General features: G+C 43.1%; 1 non-coding gene across 1 annotated transcript; it reads left to right on the forward strand.

The window, feature by feature from the left end:
- The first annotated feature begins 7,188 nt into the window (after positions 1–7,188).
- On the forward strand, positions 7,189–7,296 carry LOC130501713 (small nucleolar RNA R71). Its single transcript, XR_008939852.1, has one exon. It is a non-coding gene; the product is annotated as a small nucleolar RNA R71 (small nucleolar RNA).
- The last annotated feature ends 550 nt before the right edge of the window (positions 7,297–7,846 follow it).

Raw genomic sequence — 7,846 nt, forward strand, 5'->3', positions numbered from 1 at the left:
TCAGCGTCTCAAGCCATATCTTGCTGACACAACAATCGCTGAAGGTGTAGAGATACCCTTAAGCGATTCACCTCAAGCCTAATCGGCTCATTGAGGTCAAGCTAGTGACAGAAAACAAGCGCTTGGTGGGAGGCAACCCACTGGTGAGTGATAGTGCTCAAATTACCCAGTAGAGCTTACTCTCTCAAATAAGAGGTACAGCTGTAGTACTTAGGGATCGAATCACGAGGAGCTAGGGAACCAATTAAATAAAATCTACTAATCAATCCTAGGCAAGGTTGGTTTATATGATAGAAATGAAAATAACAATTCCTAAAATGAGCAAGGCAGTTGCTCTAACTAACAATATGAAGGGTTGTTTAAATGGGATAAAGAGTGCTAGACATAGGGTTTCTATTCAGGAATGGGCATTATAATCTCGATAAATGCTTTAACAAGTTGCTTGCATGATACTATAAATCTCAGCCGCTTAACATATGTGAATGAATCACTGGTTAAAATATCTAGATCTCTGGCCACACCTTTCGCATGATGACACAGAAAAAGAGTCGGTCGATATCCTTTTGAGATATCGAGCGATACACCTTTCGCGGCGCCGATCGATTCACCAGTCGGGTTATCGATCGACGGCTTCTAGATCTGCCTAGGCGCGAACCGAATATGACCACAAGGTCTCAAGGAGGAACTGTCGTTCTTCTCAACGGGAAACAGGCATCGCTCAAATGGATAATTCAAGATAATCTAAGATCCTAGTGATCTATGTTCTAGTTGGCTAATCTAAAACAAGTATAGGGTACAATCCATTTGATGAGTATCACAACTTAGCAATTATAGTTTGGGGCTAATCCCACAAACCTATTTAAACCCTAGATCTAACAAGTAGACTACTCAGACATAGCTAGACAATTCATAACAATAGATAGATGAAAGAATTGCATAGATAGAATAAAGTAGAAATACAAAAGGAGATGAGAAATCTCTCCAATCTCTCTCAAACAAATAAAACTCTAGTCTCTCTCTCACACTCTCTGCTTTGAGGGTTGTTAAAAGCTTCAAGCTTCAAAGGTTTCAAAACTTGCCGTCAAAAATACTTAGCAGGAGTATTTAAGCATTTCCATTAGGTTAAAAACTCGTCAGGGGCAATCTCGTAATTTGGTGGTGAAGTAGTCGGCTAAACCATTTCGTCCTCGATATCGATCGACAACACTGAATGTGTATCGATCGATTATAATCTTCTAGTACTCGGATCTTCTCGGCTATATTGATCGACAACTCAGGATGAGTATCGATCGATTATAATCGCAATGTTGACTTCCGACTTAGTCTTGAATGGTCAACTCGGGTGTATCATCTCTTGTACTCCAAAATACTCCAAAAACATCACTTTCTCACAAAATGCTCCTGAACCTGAAAACATACCTAACAGGCTAGAAAACAGATTAAATATATAGTAAAATACTAGTATACCATGGTTAAAAACGGATAAAATCCATGGTATATCAACTCTCCCAGACTTACTCCTTTGCTTGTCCTCAAGCAAAAACAGTAGTCTTTGGAAAAGGTTTGGAAATAGCAGGAACTCAAAGATTCAATATATTGAAGTCATCACTCTATGGGTTTGCAATTCATGTCTAAACATCCTAATCACAGAAGTTCATCATGCCTTATCCTAGCTTAGCAACCAAACTCATCTAGTCAACAACTTAGCAATTCTCATCTGACATTCCCCTCTACTAACCTCATTTCTTAACATAAAATAAAGTGCAGGCTTTACCTTGGGAGTATCGATCAAAGAACACATGGATTCAACTCAAACAAGTATCTGAACACACAGGTAGTCTTCTCTGATCCCTTTCTCCCCTCTTTTCTCTTCACTGAATCTCTTATTAGTTTCAATTTCAACAGGTTTCGATGCCACATAGGTCATCTAGTCCATCTCATTGACATTTGCATTGTAACTCATACATTTTTGACAAAGTGTAGCGAATAATGGGGTCGCAGGAATCACTCCTACCCCTCGTTTCCACAATGTGTGATCATCCTTGAGATTTAGAATACTGGGGTCGCAGGAATCACTCCTACCCCTCTGCTTCTCAAGAAATCATTTCAATCTTTTAAAACATAAACTTAGATCTCGAGATGCCGAAGAGAGAGAAGGAAGGGAACCAGAAACACACAGACTTTTTACCTTCCAGACTTGTAAGAGGATTCCGATCCAGTGATATCCAAGCCCCAAGACAAGCAAATAAGTCAGTATTAGTGTTGGAGGTCAGCTTTGGTTCCTTCAAACAATCTTAGCTAGTGAATATAGATAGCAAGTTGATCTACTTTAGCATCTTTAGTACTATCTGCAATCAGTAATCTAGAATGGTGCTAAAGAGTGGTCAGACAATCAAATATAAATCCATATCAATGTTCCTATTTAATACTTATGCGAAAAATAATTTTGAAAAACATTTTAATAAAAACCAAAATAAAAACACATATTAGTAAACTTCCCCCCCCCCAGACTTAAATTACACTGTCCCAGTGTAACACCAGGTGGTGAGGTAAATAAAATAAAACATAATTAATTAATAGAACAAGTTAGAATGAATAAACCTGATCGACAAGATGTCGATCGATTCGTAGTGGTATACGTCGATCGTTAGTAATGGTCGTGTGGTGTCGAGCGATATGAATGGGGAATGTCGGTCGATGGAATTATCATTCTACTTGGATCTAATAAAAACTGCAAAATAAATTCGAAAAAGAAAAATAAAAGCAAAAAGAAAAATAAAATAAAATAAAAATAAAAATAAAGAAAAAGAAAACCTAATAGTGGGTTGCCTCCCACTCAGGGCTTGGTTATAGTCATTTAGCTTGACTGTGGTAGGTGAGTGATTCATGGGGTGCAGAAACTGCTGATTACAGGACATCAATCATCAATCTTGTGTCTCCTACTATTGAACCATGTGGCGACGAAGCTTCTTGTGGCATCATCCGCTTGTAGTTGCTTCTTATCTATCTGGAGGACTGTATCTTGAAGTTTCCTCACAGAATTCTCGATGTATTCGATTTTGTCAACTTTCCTGTCGATGGTCTGGTAGGTATGTACGGACAATAATTTCAGCTCACTTTGTAATGCATCGATCCTGTCCAGAATAAACTGATCTCGGTCTGCTAAAGACTCGGTGTCGATCGATGCTACGAGATGCGCGTCGGTCATTTCGCTGAGGGGTCTGTCGGTCTACTCAGAATCCATTGTGTCGATCGACTGTGAACACTGTCCTTGGTACTGCAGAGCACGTATATTACCCTTCATATGGCGAGTAGTTCTGTAGAGGCTGTTAACACGTTCGTTAACAGTGTAGTCAATGGTATCATAGGTCCCGTTGAGTCTCCTTTCCATAGCATCCATAGCCTCGTACAGCTCATGTTTAAGTTCATCAACTTCTGCTGTAGTGCCTGCTCGTCTCGCTAGTGGTGGCTGTCTGTCGATCGATGTTAGTTCAGGCCTGTCGATCGATGGAAAAGTAGCATGCTTAGCTCGGTCGTTCTGGCGAAGTGTGTCCAACTCTTTCTGTAGAAGATCGATCCTCTTGCTTAACCATTCGACATTGTTGTTGAGAGCGCTGTAGACGTCTCCAATCCGTGTATTGATGTAAGCAACCTCCCATTCATCTTTCTTAGGTGATGAACATTCTGGTCGGTCCATGGATGTAGTCTTGCTGATGTCGATCGATGGTACAGGTACTCTGTCGGTCGATACTGGTGGCGTAGCCTCTTTCTCAAGCATGGTCAATATGTTTCCAAGCTCCACTCTTATCTCAGCCATATCATTCTGGAAGTCCTTGTAACTGACATCCGAAGGCTGGAAAGTGTCTTCCACCAATGTGTGCATGTTTGCCTCAAGGTGCGCCTGAGCTCTCCATACATCAGTCACCATATCATCCACCTCCTCTCTACTGTACGGCACTGGTGGTGGTGTGTATGCATGGTAAGGGTGTGTGTGTATTGGAAGTCGTAAGCAACCTTTGTGAAAAAGGGATGCTCTATCCAAAAGTCTCTTTACTTGCTCCTTGGTAACATGGATGATCTCACCATCAACTCCTATAGCATAGCCAAACTCATCTCTGTAGACACCATATTCATCCTTAGCTTCCCACTTGAATCTCCTGGATCCATCAATATTGAAGGCACGTCGTCCAAACTCCAATCGTCTGTCGGGCGATCGGACTCTTGGTCTGTCGATCGATCCGGGATATCCGCCGTCGATCGTCGGTGTTGAAACGATGTCGATCGATGGTGAATGTCGAGGTTGACCGAAGTGTTGAGGAACTGTATCCTCCCTCGTGTTGGTGTTGTGGTTGTCCTGGACGTGATGTAGGATGTCTGGATGGCTACGTTGCTGTGTGAACAGGTTTTGGTCCATTAGCAACTTGGAGGATGTCTGCTATGTCCTCTCTTGTTATGTGCAGGACTCTTCCATCCATAGCTCTTGCATAGCCATCTGTGTCCCTGAAAGTTCCAAATTCATCAGGTGTTAGTGAAACGTTCCTGATATCATAAGGTTCATGAGATCTCGGTTGAGCTCTGTTGAAGGTGTCGATCGATGGGTGTGTGGTGGTGGCGATCGATAGTGCACGTCTAGCTGCACGGTTGGATCGATTGAACATGTTGTTGCAGTCTTCCATTGATGAATCTCTGAATGCTGGAAGCTGCTGGGTAAAAGGTGAAAAGTTTTGAATTTTCGTGGCTTGAGTTGTCAACATTTTATACCCATGTGTTGCCCTAATCGGTGAAATTCTGATTTTGTCCTTTAAGTCGTCCGGGTTAATGTCGATCGATATTATACTGGCAATGTCGATCGATGGACGATGTCGTTTTGCTGGATAAAGTAGATAATCGATCGATGGTGGGCGGTTGATGTCGATCGATTGTGGGAATCGAATTGCAAATCTGTCATTCTCCAAGTAATTTTCCCAAGCTCTCTCTTCCCAATAGTCTGCATCATGTTCTTCACTGTGGTCTCCACTGTGGGAAGAGGTGGCTATGTCTACTGCAAAACTCTCATGAAATCCGCTATCCGCTCAACTCCTTACTGAGTAATCATCTTCCTTTCGGTTGGGTGGGATGTCGAAATTCGGGTAGCAATGATCTGGTAGATCGAGTTGATCATCTGGTGGGTCTCTGTCGATCGATGATCCATAGTTGTTGTCGATCTCCTCCGACTTGCAAGTGTCGATCGATGACGTCAAAGTACTGTTGATCGATCCCGAGTACTCTGTCTCGTACTCGACTTCACAATGACAAACTGCGATGATACCAGTATCATCTTCCTTTACCACTAATTTGGCTGGTGGTTTGCCAAGCTTGACAGGGTCGTAGTGGATATCTGGATCTATCATAGTCAAGCACATCCTGTTGGTGTTCATGTCACATATGGCTCCTACTGTAGCCATAAATGCTCTTCCAAGTAAGAGGGAAGAGTTCCAATTTAGCTTGATGTCTAGGACATGAAAATCCACAGGGACGATAGCATCACCAATATGTACCTCCAGGTCTTTGATGAAGCCTCCAGAGTTTCTCTGAGAGTAATCCACGAAAGTAAAGATCTCTGGTGAAGGCTCTACTTGCAGGCCCAGATGGTCTGCCATGACCTTTGGTAAGATGCTGACTGATGAACCAGTGTCACATAGTGCATGAGGAAATTCAATCCCTTGTACCACACAGGGTATTGCAAACTTCCCAGGATCACTCTTCTTTAGCAAAGTAATCCTTTTCCTCATCTCTTCTCTGACATTGTCAAACCTTCTTCTAATGTCAGTTTCAGTCTCCCTTGTTTCTCTGAAGAACATCCACAATCTCTTTGTGAAATAAACCTCCTCAAAAGGTTTCTCTGGTGGGATTCCGATAACTCTCTTAGTGAAACCATCAATCTCCTTTTCATTAGCTTCCCTCTTAAGGTTCTTAGGAATCTTCTCCTTCCTACTCCTTAACCTTCTTCCTTCAGTTTCCTCTGATGCAGGTGTAGTGTCTGAAAGGTTACCAGTTATTTCGGTAGGGTTAGCTTGTGGTTTCGGTGTGGGTCTGAGTGCATTGATTCGGTTGCTGTCTATCGATGGTAGTTGCACTCGGTATGTGAGAGGTGCGTGTCGATCGATAGGTGGAGAATAGGGTCGATCGATACGGTTCTCTTCTTTGTGTCGATCGATGAGTGGCTCGTCTCGTCGGTCGATATCTTCGTAGGTGTGGGTTGGTGGGTATGGATGAGAAGCCGTGAATTCAGCATGTGTCAATATCCTAATCGCGTTGCAGTCTGCAAGCATATCCGGAAAAGACATCGTCGATGTCGATCGATGTGGACTAGTTGGTATCGATCGACACCATTGTGATTCACCGAGACTTAGTGAACTTTCCACTTCAAAGTCTCCTTCTTGTAGCTTCTCCTGTTTCACCACTTGCCAGAAATCATCATCTATGATAGCATTGACGTGGTGTTTCCTATTTCCTTCCCCTACTTCCTTAGAAGTTCCAATCCTTCTGATAGAGTCTTCAGTCTGGAAAATCTGTGTCTCAAGTTTCTTAACTTGAGTGCAGATGGTGTCTATCCTCGTGGTCAGATTGTTGAAGACAGAATCAATCTTCCCATTGAAGTATACTGTAAGCTTCTGCTGACCTTCCAGAACTCTATCAATCATGGCATCAAACTTACTCTCCTGGGTGGGTAGCGGTGGGTTTTGGTAAGCTGAGTTGCCGTAGTTCCTTGTGTTGCTGAAGGGTTTCTGATACTGTGAACTCTGGTTGTAGTTACTCTTCTGACCACTGCCAAAAAAGTTTCTGTTACCATTATGGTTTCCATATCTCTGAAATCCAGTACCTCCAATGTAGTTCACATCTTCCTCTGTATCATCCTCTCTAGCTTCTCCTTCTTCAGCTGAGCAGACTGGCTGCCCCAGAAATGCATGTAAAGCATCTATCTTGGCTCTGACTTCATTCATCTGGTCTTCCCCGATGGCTGCAACCGATTTCTTCTTGTCAGAGTCAGTGTTCTTGGTGCTGCTGCTGTTGGCTAGGTTCTCAATAAGTCTCACAGCCTCTATTGGATTCCTAGTGTTGAAGTTCCCCTCACTAGCAGTATCAAGAGCCATTTGATACCTTAAGGCGATACCTCTGTAGAGAGTGCTTAACAGCTGCACTTCATTGAATCCATGGTGTGGACAGTCTCGCTGGAAGAACTTGAATCTGATCCACGCGTCTTTAAAAGTCTCACTAGGCTTCTGCGCGAAAGTGGCGATTTTGCTTCTTAAGTCTTCAGCGCGTGCCTCATCAAAGAAATTACGCAGGAAGGCATTTTTGATGTCGGCCCAGGATGTCAGTGATCTTGTAGGTAGCTGCTTGAGCCAGTGCGAAGCTTCTCCAATCAGTGAGTATTTGAAGAGCTTGCAGAGTAGGTAGTCCTCGGGGACTCCATCCATACGAATAGCAGCGATAAGATCCTCGAACCTCTTCAGATGGTCCATAGGATGCTCGTGTGATTTCCCAGAATAAGGTATCTGAGACACGAGAGAGTAGTACTGAGGCTTGAGCTCGAAGTTCGGCTTCTGAATCTCTGGAAGTCGAATAGCTGATCTGTTGGTGTAGTACTCGTCTGGACGGTTATAGTCTGCCAACGATCGTGTTTGAGCTTCTCCTGTAGCCTCAGCTTCAGGTTCAGGGATTATGTTTCCCTGTGCATCTAGTTTCTGACCTGTTGCATTACGCAGATGACCATCTTGGTCATACAGATTTCCATTCTCGCCCTGCGTGAGAATGACAATCGCGACCATGCTTCGCGGAGTAGTGTCGATCGATATACGGTTAG

This window comes from Raphanus sativus, unplaced genomic scaffold (genome assembly GCF_000801105.2).
Source record: "Raphanus sativus cultivar WK10039 unplaced genomic scaffold, ASM80110v3 Scaffold0259, whole genome shotgun sequence".
In the NCBI taxonomy this organism is placed as follows: Eukaryota; Viridiplantae; Streptophyta; class Magnoliopsida; order Brassicales; family Brassicaceae; genus Raphanus; species Raphanus sativus.